The sequence below is a fragment of the Syngnathoides biaculeatus genome, chromosome 15, assembly GCF_019802595.1.
Source record: "Syngnathoides biaculeatus isolate LvHL_M chromosome 15, ASM1980259v1, whole genome shotgun sequence".
Lineage (NCBI taxonomy): Eukaryota > Metazoa > Chordata > Actinopteri > Syngnathiformes > Syngnathidae > Syngnathoides > Syngnathoides biaculeatus.
This window is the reverse complement of record NC_084654.1, coordinates 2,020,028-2,032,959: the sequence shown is the minus strand read 5'-3', so window position 1 is coordinate 2,032,959 and position 12,932 is coordinate 2,020,028. Positions and strand designations below refer to the sequence as shown.

Genomic DNA, 12,932 nt, shown 5'->3' with positions numbered 1-12,932 from the left:
ATGTGTATTTTATTGTACAGTTAAACATTTATGTTTGTCTCGATAAGATAACTTGCGCTTGAAAAGTGATGTTCCATACATTTAAAGCAAAGCAGTTTTTTAAATTTCATTTCATACACAATGTAAATCAATATACTTTAGGTGATTAAAAGAATTTGAAAACAAATAAATAAAAAAATTAAAACATGAGGGAAAAACAATAAAAAATGAAAAGATAAAAGCACAATTAAAAAATACATACAGTGCAAGAAATATTAAAAGTGGAAATATACTAAAAAGCAAAAAAAAAAAAAAGAGTTCTCAGTCTGGATTTAAAAACATTCTCACTTGCGGCTGAGGTCACCTCTGTTGGCAACGTCTTCCATTTGTGTGCAGCATAATAGCTAAATGCTGCTTTACTGTGTTTGCCTTGGACTTTGAGCTCCACAATTTGACTCGATCTCAGAGCTCTACTGGGATTGTATTCCATAGGCATTTATTTCATCTATTCAGGAATCTAAACCATTTAGTATATTTATAGACCAGTAGCAGAACTTTAAAATATATTCTAAAGCTGACTGGAAGCCAGTGTGAGGACTTGAATTTGAGTTACCTGTATATGCTCTGACCTCTTTATTCTGGTCAGAACCCGAGCTGCATCATTCTAAATGAGCTGCAGCTGTTTAATGGTCTTTTTGAGGAGTCCAGTCAGAAAACAATTGCAGTCATCAAGTCTACATGAGATTAAAACATGGATGAACTTTTCCTAGTCTGCTTGACACATACATGCCTTCACTCTAGGTAAGTTCTTCATATGGTAAAAAGAGGTTTTTGTCATTTATTTGATATGACTGTTCAAAGTCAGGTCAGAATCTATCAGAACACTATGGTTTCATAGTTGGTCTTTAGTTTTTAAAGATAGGGATTCCACATATTGACTTAAAGGGATTTCTCTTTTCTTTATTGCCAAAAACAATTGTCTCACTTTTGTTGTGATTTAGTTGAAGAAAATTTGGGCTCATCCAGTTATTTATCTGCTTTATACAGTGCCACAACACCTCAATTGAATTGGAGACAATGCCAAATACTGTAAAACTGTGTGTCATCTGCATAGCTGTGATAGTCATCCACAGGGTGAAGAGTAGGGGTCCAAGAACTGACCCCTGAAGGACCCCAGAGGTCATTGCCACTTGTTGAGATTGAGCATTTACAATTGTTTGCTAAGTAGCTCATTTCCTCCAGGTAGGACCTAAACCATTCAAGGACCATTCCATTTAGTCCTACCCACGTTTCCAACCTATCCAGCATCATATACTGATCTACCATATCAAAAGCCGCACTGAGATCCAACAATACTAAAATCGACACCTTTCCTGAGTCAGTATTCACTTTTGTATCATTTAACACTTTGATAAGAGCAGGTTTTGTATTGTGATGAGTTTGAAAACCTGATTGAAATTTAATCAAAAAGTCAATTTAAATTCAAGGAATTTCCGAGTTGATTACAATCATCTTTTTCAACAATCTTTGCTCTAAAAGGGAGATTTGAGATGGGTCTATACAGGAGCGATCAATGTGTCAATCGATCATGAGGCAGTTTTGGTCGATCGGGTGAGGGTGTGCCAAAGAAAAAAAAAGAAGACGTCAGCCTATCATCCATCTCGTCGCTTGATTTGGGTGTGGCAGATAAGTTCTAGCATGCTAGCCTCCTATTTACGGTCTCTCTATTGCTTCAATCCCCGGCGGTAGATCGCGAGAGGCTGGCTGGTAGATCTTGGGGTAAAAAAGTCTGAGCACCCCTGGTCAATAGCTTGCTAATATGGAATCGTACAGTGCTCTGTTTTTTAGAAGAGGCTTAACAGCCGCTACTTCAAGTGCTTGAGGAAACCCGCCAGACTGAAGTGAACAATTGATTTGCTGCAAATCAGCTAGCACTGACTTCACAAGTTTTGAAAAAGTCAGATTGTATTGAGTCGATACAGCCCGTTGATGGCTTCAGCTGCTGAACCGTTTTGTCTTCAGTTTTTTGGTCATCTATCAATTTCTGACATGGTAATTGAGTTTTCCCCTGGTGACTTCAAATGTAGAATCATTTTATTATTTTGCTGATTTCTGCTGACATTTGACCTGATGGATTATACTTTGTCACTAAAATTACGAGCAAATTCTGGGGCCGTCTGGCTCCCTCACCAGTCCTGTATGAACTTGTTAATGACATCAGAGAGCGCTTCATCAAATACGTACACTCCCTAATCATGTCGTCCTTTCAAAGGTGTGTCTCCATCGGCAAGCCTGGAAAGTGTAGTCCAACATTCAGAGCACCTTCAAAAAGCATCTCTGTCGGGGAAAAATTGTGCCTCAGATGCCCGTGCATCCTCGTATTCAACAACACAACCAGGAGACACTCGATCCAATTTAATTTTGTGTCTTCACAGCATTTACTTAATTGAGCTTTTAGAATTCCATTTTCTTTTTCCACTGCACCACTGGACTGGGGATGGTAACTGCAATATGTTTTGATGTAAAATTGTAGTCTGTCTGAAAGCTCAGTCATTATTTCGTTTACAAAGTGCTTTGCGTTGTCAGAAGAATTTTTTTCTGGGAAAAAATTTAGTCAACAATACTTTTGCCACAATAGATGACAATGCATGATTTGCTGGAAGTACTTCAATCCATTTTGATAACATGTCTAGTTTTGGTCAATTGCTTGATAGGTATCCAAAAAAAGTCATCAGCCTATCATCCATCTCGTAGCTTGATTCAGGTGTGGCAGATACATACATGTCACGCACATAAAGGCGCGTTCTATTTCCGGTCTCTCTCTCTCTCTCGCAAATTGCTTTACGTTCCTACCCTTACCTATTAGCAAGAGCTGTGGGTCGTCACCGAAAGAACAAGATCCCGGATACAAGTAGCCGAAATTACGTTCCTCTGTAGGGTGTCTGGGCTCTCCCTTAGAGATAGCGTGCTAAGCTCCGTCATCCGGAAGGGGCTCAGTGTCGCGCCGCTGCTCCTCCGTAATGAGAGGAGCCAGATGAGGTGGCTGGGGCATCTGATCCGGATGCCTCCCAGACGCCTCCCTGATGAGGTGTTCTGGGCATGTCCCACCAGAAAGAAACACACACAAACCCAAAGTTAGACCCTGATGCTGAAATCTTACTCTTGCTGGGGAGAGACATGATCATAGTACATAAGGTGAGACAAACGGTCAATGGCCTCAACAATGCACCTTTTGCTCAGCGCCTAACCGAAATGCACGTGAAGTTCATCGTCGTGTTATCCATCCTTTCATGTATGCTAGCCTTCAGAAAGCATTGGCTGTAGGTTTGTTGTGATGCACTAGCCCAATCTTTGATGTTTATGGTGGATTGTGTAGTATGGGAATGCAAATATGTTCACTTTTTAGTGCATAACCGAGCAAACGAGCCACTCTTTGACCATTGTACGTCGGATGTCAGGCTGGCTGTTTAGTTATTAGTGTGGATTTTAATGTTAACCTACCCATTGTAACATCTGTTCATAAGTGGACAGGAGTTTAAATTGGTTAACACTGTTAGTTTGGGTTGGTATTTTCATACATTTTATTGATGTTCAGTACAAGCTGAATGGACAACTCACCAAGCGCTGTATATTACTTGTCACTGTTTACAGTTTCACTTTGCTTCAATTGTCAATGAAGGAGCTATAGAACGGTTATCTCCTGGCTCTTGAACAGAGTTTGCCTGGCTGATAATTCTGCGTTCTACACTGAGCATGTTAACATGTAGCAAGAACAGTACAAAGAGCTTTCTGGGAGTTTGCTCCAGACTTGTGGGGCGTAGAAGCTGAATACAGCTTCTCCGTGTCTTGTTCTGACTCTGGGAACTTATAAAATAAAAAAAAAAAAAATAGAAGACCTCGGGGGTCTGGAGGGTTCATACTTGGTCAGGAGGTCATTGAGGCATTTTGGCCCAAGACTTTCAGAGCTTTATAGACAAGCATCAAAACTTTGAAGTCTGTCCAAACAGGCAGCAAGTACGGACTGGACTGATGTGATCCACTTTTTCTGTCTTAGTGAGGACTTGAGTAGCGGAGTTCAGAATGAGCTGCAGTTTTTGATTGATTTTTGTTTATAGATCTGTAAGGATGCTGCTATAGTTGTTACGTGTACATTTAGAATAATGAAATCCCCTTGGTCAAACCAGCAAAATATAAGAAAGAAGGGTGGGTCAACATGAGTCTGCACTTCATCCTTGATCATCTCAACAGCGAGGGTACTTATACAAGAATCCTGTTCATGGAATTCGGCTCTGCATTTAACACCATCATCTCAGAACTCCTCTCCTCCAAACTTCACCAGCTCAGCGTCTCATCTGCCATCTCCAGGTGGATGTACAACTTCCTGACGGGCAGGATACAGCAGGTGAGGGTGGGGGACACCACCTCATCCACATGCACTATCAGCACTGGGGCATCCCAAGGTTGTGTCCTCTCCCCTCTGCTCTTTTCGCTCTACACAAACGACTGCACCTCGAGGCACCCGACTGTCAAACCTCTGAAGTCCACTGATGACACATCAGTCATCACCATCATCAAAGACAGTGACAAGTCTGCGTATTGACACGAAGTGGCAAGAGTGGAGCTTTGGTGGCACTGAACACTCTAAAGACTTAAGGAGGCATCTTTTACCACAGCTCCCCCTGACACTGTCCAACAGTCATGTGTCAAACGGCGAGACCTTCAAGTTCTTGGGAATTAATATAAACTGCATCATCAAAAAGCCCAGCAAATGATGTACTTTTTGCAGCTGTTGAAGAAGCACGGCCTGTCACAAGAGCAGTTGAGACAGTTCTATCCAGCGGTCATCTTTGTGTAAAAGCAGCATCCGAACACAGATGAAGTTCATGGTTGTGTTGTCCATCATTTCGTGTATGCTAGCCTTCAGAAACCATTGACTTTTCAGTCCGCTTCAATTGTCAATAAAGGAGCTATAGAATGCTCATCTCCTGGGTCTTGAAAAGAGTTTGGCTGGCCGTTAATTCTGCGCTCTACACTGAGCACAATAACACGTAGAAAGAACAGTACAGTGAAAAGCCACGTATCAGTGGGCACAGCAAGGTTAGGCTAACCCTAACCACTAAGCACCATCCTCTAACAAAATGTAGGGTCTTCAGGTCAAAGCCACTGACAGACCGCAAAGCATTTCTGAAAGAACACAAGAGGTGTTATGAGTGCTGCTCTTCAACGCACAGAGTGAGAGACTGTCAAGTGGTTCTGAAGTGCAAAGAGCGTGAGAGTAACCAACACTGCACAGCCCTAGATCCAGACACTAGCTCATCTCCCACACATGGCACGCAGAAGCTGGCGTCAACCTCCCCAGAGCAGCAAAGGAGTACTCCGGAGGTAACCTCAAGATGTACAGAGGTATGTGGGCCAGGTCTTCCAGCACAACCCTGTTCTAAGATTTCTCTGGTGTGGGTTTATTTTCAAGGATAGCTGCTTTCCTCCCGGTCATCTCTTTGATGCCAGCACAGGTCCTCATTAGGTACGGTGACAGGCTGCCTTGGAGTCCAACCAGCTGGAAGAACTCTTACCTGGCCAGCGAGTGGTTGCTCTGGTCATCAAGGACAAACTCTGACTGCAAAGGACAATCAAAACCAATGAATGGATTGTCGGCACAACCCCTCCCACCCTTGAAGACTTGCACGACACTCGAACTTAGTCCAGAGCAGGCAGGATCCTTTCAGACCCTCCACATGCCGGCCATCAGCTCTTCCAGCTCCATCCATCTGGTAAACATTACCAATCAATGAAAGTCAAAACTAGTAGGCATTGGAACAGTTTTTTTTTCCCCCGCTGGCAATTAAGTCATTAAATTCTTGATCAGCGAACCGACTCTTTTCTGCCTTGTCCCGTTATTGGGTCTTGTGGCCTCACATCCTGCTGGCCCAATAAGTATTAGTGTTAGAAATATACTCTGTAGACCACCGCACAATTGATCACTTTAAACTGCTCCCTTTGCACAGTTGTCATTGCACCGGTCTATAACAGGAACCGCGAACAGGTAAGGGGACTCTGTACACGCTTAACAAAATGTGGGGCATGGATACAATCTTATCTCTTAGCTCTTCTAAATGAAGAAGACTGCATCTTGCCCAACTGTGACTCTTATAAAGAGTAGTTCCTATTAACAGAATGTCTCTTCTTCTTTGTTCTTGTTAGTTGTTCTTTATTCTGAAAGTCGTACCAGGGCGGTACCGACTGCTGGAGACAAATTCCTTATGTGCTATTACACACTTGGCCAATAAAGCTGATTCTGGTTGCATATTTTTAATGTATGATGTATTTCTGTGATGGTTAAAGGGGCACCGACTGTTTTTAATTTCGTATTTAAATGAGAAATAACTTTAAATAACCTTAATAAAAGTTTCAATTTGTTTTTCATCTCAAATCCTCATCGTACCCTCCATCCTGTCCCAAAGTCTTCGCATACCATATTGCTCCAGTCTTCACACAGATCTTAAGGTTAACAGAGATCTTCAGCAGGTAACAAGTCTGTGGATGTCAACATGGGTGTGCACTTCCTCGAACACCTTGAGAGCATGGGAAACTCCGCAAAATTCCCGTTTGTGGACTTTAGCTGTGTTCAACAACATCATCCCTGAACTCCTCTCTAAACCCCTTTGTTCAGCTCAGCATCTCACCTGCCATTTGTCAGTGGATCTACAACTTCCTGACAGGCAGGACACAGCAGGTGAAGCCTGGGGACACAACCTCATCCACACACACACACACATGCACACGCGCAAAAGCACGCACACGTACACACACACACGCAGCGAGAAAGTGCGCGTGCACTCCAGTGGCTCAAAACCAGTTATGGTGGCGCAATAGAACAAGACCCTTCACACGCACACATCTTCAAATTTTCTTACTTCAAAATACAAGCTAAAACCATGTCTGGCCTGCGGTTTTGTACCCCAAAGCGGCTCTTTTGGCCATCTATAAGGGTTCCCCTCTCCAGTTAAAGTTTTAATCAAAGTATGACGTTCTTCTGAACAATGTGTGTCATAACCCATTTTCCTCAAGCTTTCAAGGAGGAATGCATGTTCAGGTGCTGCCTTCATCCTTAAATAGGAGACATCAGATTCACACCTGCTTTTCACAAAATTGATGACGTCACTAATTGAATGCCACACTGCTATTTTTTTTTAACACACCCCTTTTAACAAATTGCCAAATTGGACAATCTTAAGAGTGCGTATATCATGAATGCTGGATCTTGTTGGTTTACTGAGAATCTACTGCACCTACTGGTAAACTCTTTGACAAGTAGCAACAAAAAATATACTGAAAACCTGGATTAATCCAATTAGTCATATTGGTCTGCTATTATTTTGAACAGCACTGTATTTTTCCATAGCACTCTAACTGTATACAGCTTCCATTTTTATACAGAATGCCTGTAAATAATGATTTATCTTTATTGTGTTGAAGTTGATTGGCAATATATTTTCCTAACTCATTGTGTTCAAAATTAGTGTATCGTAACCATTGTCCAAAAAATTCATCTTGTACCTGTTGTTGATATTCTGTTCCTTTTGATATGTCTAATTAATTTTTTGATTTTGAAGACGTTTTCTTAGTGTATCTGTTGGATTAATTGCATATTCTTCTGAGACATTTACCTCACTTTTTCTAATTTTGCTTCTTGTATTGAGGCAGCATGACCCAGCTGTAGAGCTTGGCCTCACAGTTCTAAGGACCGGGATTCAAATCCTGGCCCTGCCTGTGTGGAGTTTGCATGTTCTCCCCGTGCCTGCATTGGTTTTCTCCATGCACCCCTGTTTCCTCCCATATCCCCAAAACATGCATTAATTAGAGACTCTAAATTGCCCCTAGGTGTGATTGTGAGTGCGACTGTAGTTTGTTTTTGTTCCCTACAATTGGCCGGCAACCAATTCAGGGTGTACCCTGCTTCCTGCCTGATGACAGCTGGAATAGGCTCCAGCACTCCCGCGACCTTCGTGAGGATAAGCAGCTCAGAAAATGGATGGATACTTCTTGAATTGAATTATGTGATTTGACCTCTCAATACACATTCCCATGTTTACCACATCAGAATTAGAATCATCTTTAGTTGTCCAAGTATGTCAAAAACACAAGGTATTTGTCTCCAGTATTTGGAGCCGTTGTAATGCGACAACAGTCAATTCACAGAAAATACTTTTGAGACATACAGTAATACAGTAGTCCTTCAGCATAAAGTATTATTGCAATTTCTTTGTCTCAAAATTATTCTGTCAGTTGACTGTCTGTCTGTCTGTCTTTCGTACTCCATATGTACGTATGTTTCACGAGAGTGGCTCCAATTACCAGAAACACATTTCTTCCATTTTTGAGACATCTGGCAATATAAAAATGATTCTAATTCCAATGATTGTGATGTCATCTGCAAACTTCAGAACTTTGACTGCTGGCTGTGTTGAGGTGCAGTTGTTTGTGTAAGAGATCAGCGGAGAGAGGATACAACATTGGATGGTGCGTGATCAATGATGATCATTGGATGTAGTGGGTATATCACCAGTCAACACATTACCATCTCTATCCTGAATCACCCTTACCTGCTGCACATCCCTCCCATCTATATCCCTCTGTCTGGCAATCCTGTAGTGATCTTTTCTTCTTCTTTCGTGTTCAACCTGGTGTACATGTCATCATATGCCTCATGTTTAGCCTTCGCCACTTTTACCTTTGCCCTTTGTCTAAGTTCAATGTATTCCTTTCACGTCTCTTCAATCCTCTGAGTGTTTCACTTCTTCACTAAACTCTTTCCTTGTATGCGTTCCTGTACTTTGGAGTTCCACCACCAAGTCTCCTTCTTCTCTTTCCTACTAGAAAATACACCGAGTACTCTCCTTTCTGTCTCTCTGATCACCTTGGCTATAGTCGTCCACCCTGCTGGCAGCCCCTCCTGGCTACTGAGAAACTGTCTCACCTCTTTCTGAAAGGCCACCTAACACTCCTTTTTCCTTTCTTCTTGCTCAGAAGCTGGAAGAACATTCTTTGCTGGGCTTTTTTTTGAGGATGGAGTTGATGTTTGTCTCAAACTTCAGGTCCTGTGAGACTGTAATCCCCAAGAACTAGAAGGTCTCGACGGTTGACACAAGACAGTTGGACAGTGTGTGGGGCAACTGTGGTTAAACATGCCCCTTGAAGTCCACAATGTGTTGGCCACACCAAAGCTCCAGGCTCACCACCTCCTGTCAATAAGCATAGTCATCGCCGTCTTTGATGAGGCCGATGACGAACTTCACAAGTGTGTCTTAAAGTGCAGTCATTTGTGTAGAGCAGGGGTGCCCAGACTTTTTTACCCCAAGATCTACTTTCCAAGCAGTCACCCTCTCGCGATTGATGGCCAGGGTGGGTGTGGGTGGTGGTGGAAATAGAATGACCAAGTCACACAGATCTACCCACTACATCCATCCAACCATCCATTATCTACCGCTTTTCTGTGTTGGTTCACGGTTGAAGTAGCTTCAGCAGGGATACCCAGACTTCCCTTTCCCCAGCCACTTCTTCCAGCTCTTCCGGAGGGATCCTGAGGCGTTCCCAAGCCAGCCGAGAGACATAATCTCTCCATCGTGTCCTGGGTTATCCTCGGGGTCTCTTTCCAGTGGAACATGCTTGGAACACCTCACCAGGGAGGCGTCAGGGAGGCGTCCAAATCAAATGCCTCAGCCACATCATCTGGCTCTTCTCAATGCGGAGGAGTAGCGGCTCGAAACTGAGCCCCTCCAGGATGACCGAGCTTCTCACCCTATCTCTAAGGCAGAGCTCAGACACCTTGTGGAGAAAACTCATTTCAGCTGCTTGTATCCAGGATCTTGTTCTTTCGGTCACGACCCACACCTCATGCCCATAGGTGAGGGTAGGAACGTAGATTGACTGGTAAATTGAGATTTTTTAATTTTTCACCTTTCAACTTACCTCCCTCTTTACAACAACAGACCGATACAAAGTCTGCATCACTCAGACGCTGCACTGATCCGTCTGTCAATCTCCCATTCCATTCTTCTCTAACTCGTGAACGAGACCCCAAGATACTTAAACTCCTCCACTTTGGGAAGGATCTCAGCCCTGACCTGGAGAGGGCATGTCACCCTTTTCCGACTGAGGACCATAGTCTTGGATTTGGAGGTGCTGATTCTCATCCCAGCCGCTTCACACTCGGCTCCAGTGAATCGCTCCAGTGAGAGCTGGAGATCACGGCTTGATGAAGCCAACAGAACCACATCATCTGCACAGAGCAGAGATGCGATGCTGAGGCCACCAAACCGGACACCCTCTACGCCTCGGCTGTGGCTAGAAATTCTGTCCATAAAAATTATGAACAAAATTGGTGACAAAGGGCAGCCTTGGCGAAGTCCAACTCTCACTGGAAACGAGTCTGACTTATTACCGCCAATGCGGGCCAAACTCTGACAGCGGTCGTACGGGGACCGAACAGCTCATACCAGCGGATTCAGTACCCCATACTCCCGAAGAATATACTACAAATAAACATATTTAGTATATTGAGGATTCGTTATGTGTAAATGTATGTTTGTGTGCCTTGCATAACCGCATGAGCCAATATTGCACAACACAACATAATTAACTATGACATTTTTTTGTAACTATCTAAGTTCACGTTGATGTTCAGTAAACACGATATGAATGAAATTGCATACCTTGGCTGTGTCACTCACGTCAGCAGATTTGTCCAACTGCAATGAGAAACACTCACAATATCCGATGTCCTTCCACATTTGCTTGCTTAAGTTCTCAGGCATGGCTTCACAGCACTGTGTACTCATTGACAGCTGCAGAGCTTTTGTTGAAGATAATATTTCCGCCTTATTTTTAAAATATTGGAACAATGAGTCAGCTGCTTCTATGAAAGCCTCTTTTACCATCTCTCTGTCTTGGAAGGACTTCTTGTTAATAACGATGATGTGACTAACACGGAACGATGCTTCTTTGGTGGCTTTCGCTGTCAAATTATGTTGTGTGAAAAGTGACTGCTGTCCGGCCAATTTGAATTTTAGTTCGTTCACTTTTGTAATCCTCAACTTGTTTTTTGGCGGAACGTTGATGTCATATTTTCCATGAACAGTTTGAAAATGCCGCTACACATTTCACTTCTTTCTTATTAGAATAGTACACTGGCAGATGATGCATGATGTCGAAAATGACATTGTGAAAAAAAAGTCCACCTCCCATTTTGTATGAGAGTTATGCGTTCTTATTTGCTCCAGCTCCCATACACGTTTGATGAGTTGTCTTTACTTAAGAAAAAAGCGAGGGCTTAAAATTCAGGGTCTCGCTGACCAGTGTGTTTTATTCTACTAAGTGCCAAGGGGCAAGGTCAGAAACATACGGCTGAGGTCTTTTTTTTTTTTCAGGCATGCCGTCGCAATTGATTAAAACTGCATCGCGATCGAAGCATTGAGCACCCCTGGTGTAGAGTGAGAAGAACAGCGAGGAGCTGACACAACTGATGGACAGACTTGTCGCTGTCTTTGGCTGATGATTGAACTGCAGAGGGGAGATGACACAACTGAAAGACACAACCTTTGGGTAACCCAGTGCTGATAGTGCACGTGGATGAGGTGGTCTCCCCTGGCCTCACCTGTTGTGTCCTCCCTATCAGGAAGTTGTAGATGCACTGGCAGATGACTGGTGAGATGCTGAGCTGGAGAAGCTTGGAGGAGAGGAGTTCAAGGATGATGGTGTTAAACACAGAGCTGGTAAGCTCGATAAGCAAACTGCAGTGGGTCCAGCTGGGGACCTTTGATGCTCTTGAGGTGTTCCAGGACAAGGTGTTCAAAGACTTCATGACCTCAGATGTCAAGGAAACAGAACTTTAGTCATTAGGACATCAGACCGCTCCTTTTTTGGACCGGTTTGATGGTGGAGCGTTTGAAGCAGGTTGGTACTTCACACAGTTCCAGAGACCTGTTTAAGATCTTTGTGAAGAGAGGAGCAAGTTGCTCTGCGCAGACTGTGAGGGAGGATGGGGACACAAGGTTTGGTTGATCTTTTCTTGTTTAAAGATATGCCTCACGTCCCATTAAACAGTGGAGTTGGAGATGGTGAAGTGGACGGTGGTGTAACTTTATGGGTCTGTCGAGTGAAAGTGTCCTTTTCAAAACTGCAGTAAAAGCTGTTGAGGTATTCAGCTAGCCCACTATTGTTTTCTACTCGGGAGGTCCATGCTTGTAATTACTGAGCGATTGTAATCCGTGCCAGAAGTGTTATTGTCTTTATACACCCAATGGTTAGGTAAAAAAAACAAAAAACATATTTTGACGTCCTGGACTATGCTGTCTGCTTCTTCTGCATCACCATCTTTAACACTAGAGAATCCATGGGGTGACATATGACCTAGTGCAATAAATACAGTTACTCTTTTTACTGTTAAAGCGCGTCTCACGTGTCTGCATGAAATGCATTGGATTTTGCTCGTTAAGACCTACTGGGTCATGTGTGACCCATTATCTAAATCGGAAGTAAATTAGTACATTTTTCCAAATATGATGTTTTTGTGTTCCTTTGATGCTTATTGATTAATTTATTTAGTACATACAATTTTAAAAGAGGATTTGGATGTCTTCGGTTCTCTCGGGTTAAAGATGTGAATCATAAATCTTATATAATCTTTGTAATTTGAATTCCTTTCCATTTTTCCTTTCAAATGTGTTTATTATTTGGTAGCTCCGGTCATTATCTGAAAGGTAAAGATATTTCAAGAGGACCCTCAGCATTGTGGAGAACATTTTCATTTAAATGGTGCAAAAACTGAAAGTCTTCTTGAAATATGTTTCCTCTTCTTAAGATATGCTTACTTCTTTGTGGTTTGTGTCCATAGAATCTGTTTCCTGCACCATACCTTGTTGTTATTAAACATGCAAAATGTTTTTATTGGTACA

At 42.8% G+C, this 12,932-nt stretch overlaps 1 long non-coding RNA gene across 2 annotated transcripts; it reads left to right on the top strand.

Annotated features, from left to right (window-relative positions):
- The first annotated feature begins 660 nt into the window (after positions 1-660).
- On the top strand, positions 661-12,633 carry LOC133513666 (uncharacterized). 2 transcript variants are annotated; one of them, XR_009798562.1, is made up of 3 exons: positions 661-780; positions 11,406-11,580; positions 11,654-12,633. It is a non-coding gene; the product is annotated as an uncharacterized LOC133513666 (long non-coding RNA). The 2 variants fall into 2 exon arrangements; XR_009798563.1 differs by lacking the exon at positions 661-780 and adding an exon at positions 7,203-7,274.
- Positions 12,634-12,932: the final 299 nt, after the last annotated feature.